The 11,162-nt window shown below is 30.3% G+C and overlaps 1 long non-coding RNA gene across 6 annotated transcripts; it reads right to left on the reverse strand.

Annotated features, from left to right (window-relative positions):
* Positions 1 to 863: 863 nt before the first annotated feature.
* Positions 864 to 6,351, reverse strand: LOC114184291 (uncharacterized). 6 transcript variants are annotated; one of them, XR_014995008.1, is made up of 8 exons: positions 3,925 to 6,351; positions 3,510 to 3,621; positions 3,308 to 3,367; positions 2,874 to 3,027; positions 2,614 to 2,702; positions 2,372 to 2,528; positions 1,746 to 1,819; positions 864 to 1,087 (listed from the first exon to the last, which is right to left on the reverse strand). It is a non-coding gene; the product is annotated as an uncharacterized LOC114184291 (long non-coding RNA). The 6 variants fall into 6 exon arrangements; XR_014995006.1 differs by having other exon boundaries at positions 3,510 to 3,720; XR_003604576.2 differs by having other exon boundaries at positions 3,510 to 3,723.
* Between the last annotated feature and the right edge of the window lie 4,811 nt (positions 6,352 to 11,162).

Genomic DNA, 11,162 nt, shown 5'->3' on the forward strand with positions numbered 1-11,162 from the left:
AGAATATGTAATAAATATTTTCAATATTTGTTGACTAATAATGAAAAACATAATTCAAAATAAAAAATACTAATTAATTCAAATAATAATAACAAAAATAATAGCAAGTATAATAGTATAATCATTGCAACATATAAAATTTAAAAGATTTCAAAACCTTTACAATAAAAAAACTCCATTCATAATTATAAAATAAAAAGCAATTAATAAAATTAATTTGTCAATTATTAAAAAAATAAATAGAAACAAATCATATAATTATAGATGTAAAAAATAAATCTTTAAATCTTTAAAAATATTCTCAATCATGTTTTAAAATAGAATAATTATTACTTTGAAATAACAAAATATTTTCAATAAATATTAATTCAAAATTTGTTGACTAATAATTAAATGAATGATTTAAAATAAAATATATTTATTGATTGAAATAATAATAACAATTATAATAGTATTATTAATTACCAATAAAAATTCCCTCCATAATTAAAGAAATTTAATATAATTAATGAAATCAACTAATTTAATAAAAAATTTAGAAATTAATCATATATTTATTAATCGTAACCGTATTTTCAAAACGTACAGAATAAAAATCAATTCATTCATAATTAGAAAATTAAAAGCAATTAATAAAATTAATTGATCAATTATTAAAAAATTTAAAAACAAATCATATAATTATGAATTATAAAAATAAATATTTTAATATTTTCAAATTATTCTCAATCATGTTTCAGAATAAAATCATTATTATTTTGGAAAGTCTAAATTTATATACATTTAAAAGAGAAATTACTATATACAACTGTCATTTAGTACGAAGGGCAAAAAATCATAAAGAAGAGATCAATATTTTTTCAATCAACCTAATTTGAATTAAAATGGTAAGTTGCTTTTATTAAACTAAAACATCAATCTCAATTTTTACTATTTTTCTTCTTAACAATAATTTTCTTTTTTTACAAATGACTACTTTACTTACCAATAAGATTTCATAATATTTCAACACTTCTACTCCTTCTAAGTATGACTTCAATCTCTTCGTCAGTATAGCTTTTGCCTTTAAAACCTTGAATGGTGGCCTCTACACAAATAAATATCTCAAGTTCAGCATTAGCAACAAACAAAAAAGAAATATGACACCCTTAAACCAACTCACCGCGATTATAGTGTCTGCATATTTTTTAGGTAATCAAGGTTCACATGCTCCATTTAGTAACTCAATCATTATTAACTCAACTTGAAAATGAATGACAATGGAAAAAGAAAAAGATATCATTTAACTAAGCTAAGAAATTTAACGTTTAAAGAACTGTTTAATAGTATATAGATACAAATAAAGTAAATAAAACGAAAGAATCACTGAAAAATTGAGATACATGGATATAAGGAAATAGAATAAGTTAATGTTTAGTGATACAAGAATAGATGACCAAAGGTTAGTGGGGATTTAAGTGGAAACTTGCTACCCTAAACACAAGGAACCTATGAAAGCTGTAAAATGATTAAACAAATGAATTTCAAGAAACTTTGAATCAGGAAGAATTAACATTGCATTAGAAAGCCAGAAACCAATGGATAACAAATAGGGATAACAAAACTCAATATTATCACATCAAAACTATTGCCCTGAATCCAAACGATAAAGAAATCATAATGTTCAGTGATGATGCAAATGAGGTATGACAAAAACTGGAGAATTTGTGAAAGCTAGTTCACTAAAATTAAGATTGAAAAATAACCTGATTGAGGCAACGTGTAACCCTTTTACAACATCTGGATATTTAATAACTCCAATTGGTTTATTGATAATCCCCTGAAAGCAACGCAACCTTGAAGTTATACATGCAAAATTGTCCCAAACTACAAACTCGATGAAATGGCTCTAAGTAACCACAAAATAACAACTAATAATCCCTTTATCCTGATAATAAACACAAGGCAGATTGATTAGTCAAGATAGATATTCAAGGTACAAAAAACAAACCATGGTCACTCCGATCGTTACCATTCTTTTGAACAATTCACCATAGTTCTACACTAACAATGATTTAATCAAAGCATAACTATACATAAAATCACAACGGACAAGCAAAACTAAATTCAAACAATAAATTACAGATTAGCACTCACATTTGACATAAAGTAGTGTAACTTTGGAAGTTTTAGGTAGTTATGACTCACAACTTCATATGCATGAACACCTTCCAACTACTGATTGGGAATGTGAATTAAAATTTGAATCTAGACATGATTCAATCTCTTAAAAACCAATTCATAGGATCATAATTATTCTATAATCAAACATTCTATTTTCATTATATCACAACTTTAAGTAATACATAAAAGCAATGATAAGAGAAACTACCATTTTATGATGCTTCAACAGTCTACAATGTATACTTGATTGGCATATATCATTATGCTTTGTGTTTAGGTAGAGCTTGAGCATTTAGAGAGAGGAGTTTTTGCCTTCTAGAGTGCATACACTTCAGGACTATTCTTTATCGGCCCGTGGTATTTGTCTAAGAAAAATATAGCAATAGCAATGTGACATTAGATCTCAATACACACAAATATATACAAAGAAACAATTCAAATTGTTCAAACCTTGCTCCACCCTAGTCTGAACTACATTAGTAATTTGTTATCTCAAAAAAGGCCAGCTTTAATGCAGGAACCACCTCACCAAAGATTACCTGCATAAGACGTATGAAAGATGATTGTCAACATGGAACTATAACACAATAAACAAAAATGATGTGAGACAGAAGTACGCCCCATAATATGATTAAAATAATAATATTAAAAGAGAAAAGTCATTGAGAAAGGTAGTTAAAAAGAAAACAAATGAAAATATCAATGCCTACCCTTTTCAAATTTATAAACACGAACACACACATTGATATCAAAGAAAATCAAGATACATTAGACTCGTTACGTTATCTGCAGAGAGTGCATCAGTGTAGACATTGCACAACCATAGTCCCTATTAGCAAGAATCTCAGGACCAAATCCATCAACCTATAAAATACAAGAATATAAGAAAGTCAATGGACATGCCAAATTAAATATATCAATACATAAAGAAAGAGTCATCTCACGAGTGATAACAATATGACCAAGTCCAAGCTTTGGAAATAGCCTTACAGAATCTAAGATGGGGAAAAAAAGTTGAAAACGAATTTGAATGACAATATTACAAATAAATCAATTACAAAATAATTCCACACTCATCCATTTTCGACATAGTCTGCTTTATCCAAATCTAATATAAAAAAAATAAAGAAACACCAAACTTAACTTTGCATAGGTCTTAAACATGAGAGAATTAGAAGCAGGTGCTATTCTCCACTCTTCAGATCTATAGCAACATTCAAAAATTCCATATATAAGAAACATAAATTATTGAGTTCAGATTTCATAATAAGAAACAATATATAAATAAAAAAGAAAAAGGTAGGGTTTATTTGAAGAATACACTGTCAGTGTCAGATGAGAACAACCTGATAATGGTCTGGTAATGGTGGTAATGGTACAGGAAGGTTAAGATTGTCCTCCGTCGTCGTAGTAGTGGTGGAGGTTGGAAGTGAACAGTCTAGTCCATGGTCTCAAAACCTAACAGAACATTCTCTCACAATATATGTGGAAAATGCCAAATGGAAAGCACAAAATGAAATTTGTAGAAGGCTTTGGGTGTACTCTTTCTGTACTGAACTTCTATCCACCAATCGAAAAATGTAAAAAAACAACCAGAACAACCATCAAACCAAAACAATGGCAAAGGAAAATGGAAACAAACAATCACCTGACGAAGAAGAACAAAACCTTAACAGCAAAAGCCAAAAGAAGAAATATAAATCTAAGGTTTTAGAAATATGAGCGGGAGAAAAACAGGGAATGTTCGAGATTTCATCTTACCAAACCACAACAAAATATAACAATTCAGTGCTGGATAGAAGAGTCCTTGACAATCACAGCAAAAGCAATCGGTCCTTGCTATACGTGCATTTTTCCAATCTTCCACTTCTTCCCACGTGCTATTGTCCCCGATCTTCATTCTTCAACAAAGGGAACTCGAGAGAAAAACCACTTTCATTTAGCTTGTGTTTGTTTTTAAAAGTGAGTTTGATGGAGTGAATTTAAATAGATTTTAAGGGAAAGAGAGATGAAAAATTGATTATTTGGATTAAGAGAAAGATCGTGAGATTTGAAATAGAATAAGAGCAAAATTTATGAAAATGATGTGATGAATATAATAGACTAAAAATGACAATTTAATTGATAAAAATATTAGATTATTATTTTATCCTTACATATAAAAATAATTTAACTTAAATTATAAATAATGTAAATTATATCATAATCATATGTGAGTTGTAAGATTGGTGGAAATTAATTAATTAAATAATTAATTAATTAATAAATGCGGGTGGTGGAAACTTTGTTGTCACTAAATGTTAATTGGTATGGTGTGGAAAAGTACTAGCTCAAGTGGTTGAGAGTACTTAATTGTGTGAGAGGACTTAGGTTTAAGTTCCATATGTGTTAATTGATTTATTATTTTTGTGATAATATATTTGTGGTTATTTTATTTTTGAGAGGAGAACGAATTGAGAGAGTGAGTAGTGATTTTGAGTGCACAAAGGAACACTCATCTTCCCAACTTTAAGCAAGGATTCCAGGTTAGGGGAAGTTGTCCTTGTACATTTAAATTAACTGATATGTGTTATGATTCTGGGTCACTGCTGTTCTCAATTAATTTTTTCCCGTGTGGATATAAAATTTTAAAAGTTTCAAAATTTTTTCATATTTTAGAGAAATGGTTTGATAATAAATGAAGTATTTATTCTTGTATTGTTTAATTTTATTTATTTTAAGTAATATCCTTTAGACCCTATGTATATAAAGTCGTTGCTGAACTCTCTCTTTTATTGTTGAATGTGATAGTGATGAGAATTTATATTGATAAAATAAATAATGAAATCTTATTGTTGAATGTGATAGTGATGAGAATTTATATTGATAAAAGCAAAATTTCTCACTTGAATAATGAATTGCATAGATCAATGCCAACATTATAAATTAAAGAAAAGACATTAAAAGTTAAAGATCTACTAACCAATATGTTACTCACAAGTCCCAAGCCAGTTAGAGAAAATGCTCAACATTAAATTAACTTTGTTGAAAGGAACATGAAAGTAGGAGCTGCAATAAGTAGAAATTAGAGACAAAATAGACAATTCCCAAATGTAAAAATCCTTATGAGTAGGAATTGAAAGTTTATGAAAGAGAAAAATGGTCAACATTAGAACAAGTGTGACCTGAACAGAACACCATATAGTGAGCGGAAGGACCTTTCAAACCGTAAACCCTAAATCGTTTTTGGCTCAGACATATATCATGTGCCCAAAATGGTACACAATTCAAAAAATATGACTGTAAGCAAAGAAAAATAGAAGAAAATTATTTGTTCTCCTTACACACTTATTCATTTAACCTGATTGAACATATGGATTAAGAATGTTAAGTAACATGATTGAAAATACAAAGAGAAAGAAAAGTAACAAAACTAATCGTAAAATAAATTAATATTAAGAAGACATGGCTCTGAAGAGGGTCAATACAGAATGATACAACTTACAGCTGACCCAAAAAGACAACAAAACAATGTTGGAGAGATCCCTTAAAAATACACAAAAAACATCTTCTCTAATAAATGCCTCAACATGTTTAGTAACGCAAAGTCTACATTAAAATTACATAGCAGCATAGATTGCCCTAGATATAAATTCCTCCTTCTCCATAACATACAATAAGGCAATGACTTATATGAGCTATTGCCTATTGGCTAACAAAACCAAAAGGAACAAAATTTACTATTTATATAAAATCAACCAGTGAAATATTGCCGCTGAGTATATTATTTTGAAGATTATCTAGCAATGACAAACAGTCATGTTATATAACATGAAGAGCTATATACTTTCGTAGACATAAAATTAAGAAAGCGAGAAAACCTAATCAAAGGCAAAATATGGTGGTGAGAGATGAGTGAAACTATTAAAAGTGTAGAAGACGGAAACCATTTCAATCCTAATTGCTATAAATAACAATGGCAGAAAAAAAAAAGCATAACAAAACATGAGAGAGTGACATTGAGACCCAAACTAGTAGAGGAAGAAGAGCATATCAAAATCAGCGGTGACGAACTGAACCCGCAACGAGAGCTGAGCAAAACCAACTACCACGAAGTGACAAGAGATGAGCCAGCGGCCAAGAATAATGAAAGTGACGAGAGATGACCCAACGACCACGAAAGGTGAAAGTGCCGAGAAATGAGCGAGTGAAAAGAACTCAAGAGAGGAAAGAAGTAATACTCAAGAAAAGAAACAAATATACTCGAAATTATAAAATACATTTTCTAATCGAAAATGACGTTACACTTACATTTTCGTATTGAAATGGTATCATTAATTTATCTACAGTAACATTTCTTTCAAATTATTACAATATTACAACTTATATTATTTTAGTAATATATTTTAAAAAATATTACTACATCAAATCAAATTTATATATAATAATATTTTTAGTACATAAAACTAATAAATATTGTAATAAATGTTATTATATAATTATTAATATAAATTAATAATTTATAATAATATTTTTTTAAATATAATTTATTATATGTTATAATAGTATTTATTTGAAAAAGATCCCTATAATTTATAAAATTGATCTATAACATTTTTAATAATTAGGATAAAAGAATGTTATTAAAAGTAAAAGAAGTGTAATGATTTTTAGTTACATTTTTTAAAATGTTACAATATTATTTGTTAATATTATTTATGGTAACATTTAAAAAAAATGTAACAATAGTATATAAATATATATCTATATATATATATATAAATATTTTTAATAAATATAACCAAAACAAATGTCACTATAGTTAATATAGGTTGTTGTATAGGGATTGTCCGTAACTTTCTTATAACCCTGAAAGATTATCAAAATCTCTCTAGACAAGTGCTTAGACTGATTATTTCATAGAATTAAGTTATTTAACACATTTACTACTCTCTTAACCGTCTTTTAGTAATTATAATAATGATTTATTTTGAATGAAAATATAATGATTATTAAATACACAAAATATTATAAAAAATATTGAGGGACACTTGAGAGTCATTAGGTGAATTAGAGATTAATCTGTCAAAATCCATGCAAGCATTAAAGTATGATACATTTTTCTTATATCAAATATGTGAGGGGACTTTTGAGTATTTGCTTAAAGGATTTGAACTCTTACACCCTCATTTTGATCCACTGCATGTATTCATTTTTTTTTATCTTCCCCGTTTTTAATTTAATTAAAACTATTTTACATCAATCAGCAAAGATATTTATATTTCTATATTTAAAAATAAAAAAGGAGATTAAATAATAAGGCAAGTTGTGAAGCGTGGGAGTGTTGGAGTAAGATTTACACACTATACTTTGCTTATATATGCAACCTGCAGCAGCTTTATACGACCTGTGGCAATATGCAGGTAGAGCAAAACAGCACAAACCCATATGATACCATTGCAGTTGTTACTTTCACATATCAAATAAGATATCACAATATTTGCATCGACCTCTCTTATCTAGTTTTGGTTCTAGTTGAATGAAATGAATCCAAGTTTTTGATCGATTTTTCCATCTTTCATAAGAAGGGGGTCTCATATTTGCAAAGCCACACTAACATTGATGGAGTAGAAAGTACATGCTCAATTAGTTTTGAAACGGAACAATCATCTTCGTGTATTAATGGCATATTTAGAAAAATGTTGCAATGTTGACCGACCAAGAATACAACTAGAAAGATATCATATCATATCAAATCAAATACGGTATTCCTAGTAGCTGAGAGGCTATAACAGTCCACCTGTGAATTGGTTCGTTTGTTGAAAATTGTACCATAAATGGTTTGCAGCAGTTATGATATCCATCAATATCTATAATAGTTTCTAAACAAGAATGTATAACTAGAGATATGTGATAACCTTATCTAATAATTTCTCTGAAATAAGTACATGTGTTTGTTATTATAATAGCCTGTAATTATGGTTACTGCTGCTCATATGCATGAAAATAGTCTTAATAAAGGACAACTAGTAAGTAATGAAATAAGTATACTGTTTTTGTTTATACTAATATCTAGTTTTTTGGTTTCAAACAAGCGCAAGAGTTTATCATTTTATTATAGCAGCATGAAATTTGGATATCTTTTTTAAGAACTGTTTGGTATAAGAGAAAGACACTAAGATTTAGTAACATCAATTTGTCACTTAAACCTTGTGTTTTCCAATCCTCATTTCATGGTGCAAAGGGAGCAATATAGCATTTTAAACATAACACGTCAAAATTTTCAATTCCAAAAATCTGTCATTAATTGAGATTCGGTCTAAATATACACTTTTGTAAGGAAGTCAGTTTAACTAAAAAGTAAACAAAGTTAAGAATTTAATTTGTGTCTGATTTAGTGATCATTAAGTACCTATTTCCAAGGATACCATGAAGTTGTATGATGAGTTTTTCTTCCTCAAGAAGACCTGAAAAAAGGAGAGTTAGAAGGCATGTGACCAATTATTCTTTTTTGACAATATTCTAAGCAAATTCAAAATAAATTTGCATGTAAAGAAAAGCTTCCAAATGCACGAGTGAATTGGCACTTGCCTACATCAATGTAACAAACCTTGTAAAAATAAAGACCAAGTTTTAAGTTAAGAACACAAAAAGAATAAAATAAAATCAATAGAGAAGTATTAGTAAAGAAAATGGCCATTAATATGCATTTTACAATTAATTAAACTTGACTTGAATACATGCTTACTTCGGAAGAAAGTAAAAAAAAAAAAAGCATTGTAAACAATATTACATGATTAAAAGGGAAAAAAACAAAAAAAAACCAATATATATTAATGTATACTTTTATATTACTTTTCACACTTTTATATTACAAACACTAGTGTAGATATGTGATTTTAGATCAGCATATTAGATCAGTTGTGGCGCAACCGAGCTAATATATGGTGCGGGGGCATTTTTGAAAATAAAACGAGCAATATTAGATCGATTATAAGGGGAACCGATCTAATGCGTAAATATTACATCGGTTATGCAATGAAACTGATCTAATATTGCTTTTTTAAATTTAAAAAAAAAAATCAGCATGGTGTATTAGATCGGTTATTTTCAGAACCGTCTAATATGTGGGTTTCTGAAACGCGCAAAACCCTTTTCTCTCTTCTTTCTTCTCGCACCTCACTGTTTCAAACCACCTTTGTTCTCGCCGCGAGCCTTGTAGACCACCACCGCGCCGTTGAGCCCTGGAGACCACCATCGCACCATTCTCGCACCTTCGAACCACCGCAGTTCAGGCAATATTGAGAACCACCGAAGGTTCTTCGCTTCCCGCCGTTCACCTCCACGGGAACCCTGATTTTCTTCTTCCTCCCTCGCCTCCTCCACCACGAACCATTGTTGAAGCCGCACATCGACCTCCATCGTTCTTGCCGCACTGGAGCTCTACCGTTCACGCCACAATTCGTCGTTCTCACGCCGTGCTCGTGCTTGCGTCGTCCTCGCTGCCCCTTTAGGGTTCGCCGCAGTTCAATCATTGGTGCTCCATTCGCCACAGTGAAAGGTGCTCCGCTCAGTGGAAGCCACTATCGTCGCTGCTTCTGTAAGCCTCCAATTTCTTCTTCGCAGTCTCTTTGGTCAGAAGAAGTTGCATCTTCCTCTTTTTAGCAATTACTCCACCGAGCCATCATTGTTGCATTGAAAGAGGTTAGTTCGTATGCTTGTTCTTGTTTGTATTTGAAATTGAAATTGAAATTGTTGGCTGGTTTGTTTGAAATTTAGATTGAAACTATTGGCTGCTGCTCTTGATCATTTTTATCGTCGTCAAAGCAAACTTTATATTACAATTGAAATTGTTGGTTGCCCTTGTTTGAATATCAAACTTATATCATGTTTAATATTCTACTATATATAATATTCTACTAAATATGCACCACTGCTAATAATAATGATTTTACAGGACAACGAAAGTGACATTCTTGAATGATTTGTAAAGTTTCGATGTACATATGTGTATATGAAGCATGTTAATACTCTGGCACACCAATTCATGATCTCTTAAATACAGATTAGTTAACTTCTAACAAAGTTAATGCAGACACAATCTATATTTTTGTTTCGCATTGATTTTTTTAGCAAATTGGGCCATGACTATTAGTTTTTTAGGCAAATTTTTAAAAAGAAACTGTGAAACTTAACCATGAAAAGCACACCAGATGGAACTATATTCTCATCTTTATTTCAAAGTTTGGTTCTGTTGGATTACACTGTTAGAATTAATTGACGAATTAATTCTATTAGCGACTCATATGAAATATTATGATGGCCCAATTGTGATTTAATAAAATTTAAAGACTTATTGGTTATTATTATGGAAAGCGATAATAAAATAAAATAAAGATAAAAAAAAACCAACTTGATGAACGTTGGTTTATAAAAGAGATTGGGGTTTTGTCTTTGGCTATAAGGTTCTTTTCACAGTAATCCCATCAAGAACGTGTGAGAAGAGAAAAGAAAGGCAAAGAGATAGATTGGGAAATGGTGGTTGAAGAGCACACAAAAAATTACAAATTGAAGAATGCATATTCACAGTCACTAGTGCATATTTGACATTTTACTTCGCCTTATAGGCCTCGGTTATAGCGGAACCGAAGCCTATAATGAGGCGGTGTCATTTTTGCAATTTTGTCCAACTATATTACCTCGGGTCTCTGAAAACCGGTGCAATAAAGGGACTTTAGGCCTCGGTTAAAAAAGAATCAAAGCCTATAAGGCAGCTCAGTAAGCAAAATCTTAAAATTGCCACCAGCATCAATTTAGGGACCGAAGCAGTTAAGGGACTTTTGGCCTCGGTTATTAATTGAATCGAGACCATAAAGCCTATTAAATTCCCAAATCGCGAAACCCTTTCACTCTTTGCGCACAAAACCCTCTTCGCTCTCTCTGCCACCACCATTGTCCAGCTCTGCCGTCGACCAGTTGCAGCTGCTATCCGTCGCGCGTCATCGCCTTTGTCGCGCCAT

Source organism: Vigna unguiculata, chromosome 5 (genome assembly GCF_037176805.1).
Source record: "Vigna unguiculata cultivar grain cowpea cultivar isolate G323 ecotype 2 chromosome 5, ASM3717680v1, whole genome shotgun sequence".
Taxonomy (NCBI): Eukaryota; Viridiplantae; Streptophyta; class Magnoliopsida; order Fabales; family Fabaceae; genus Vigna; species Vigna unguiculata.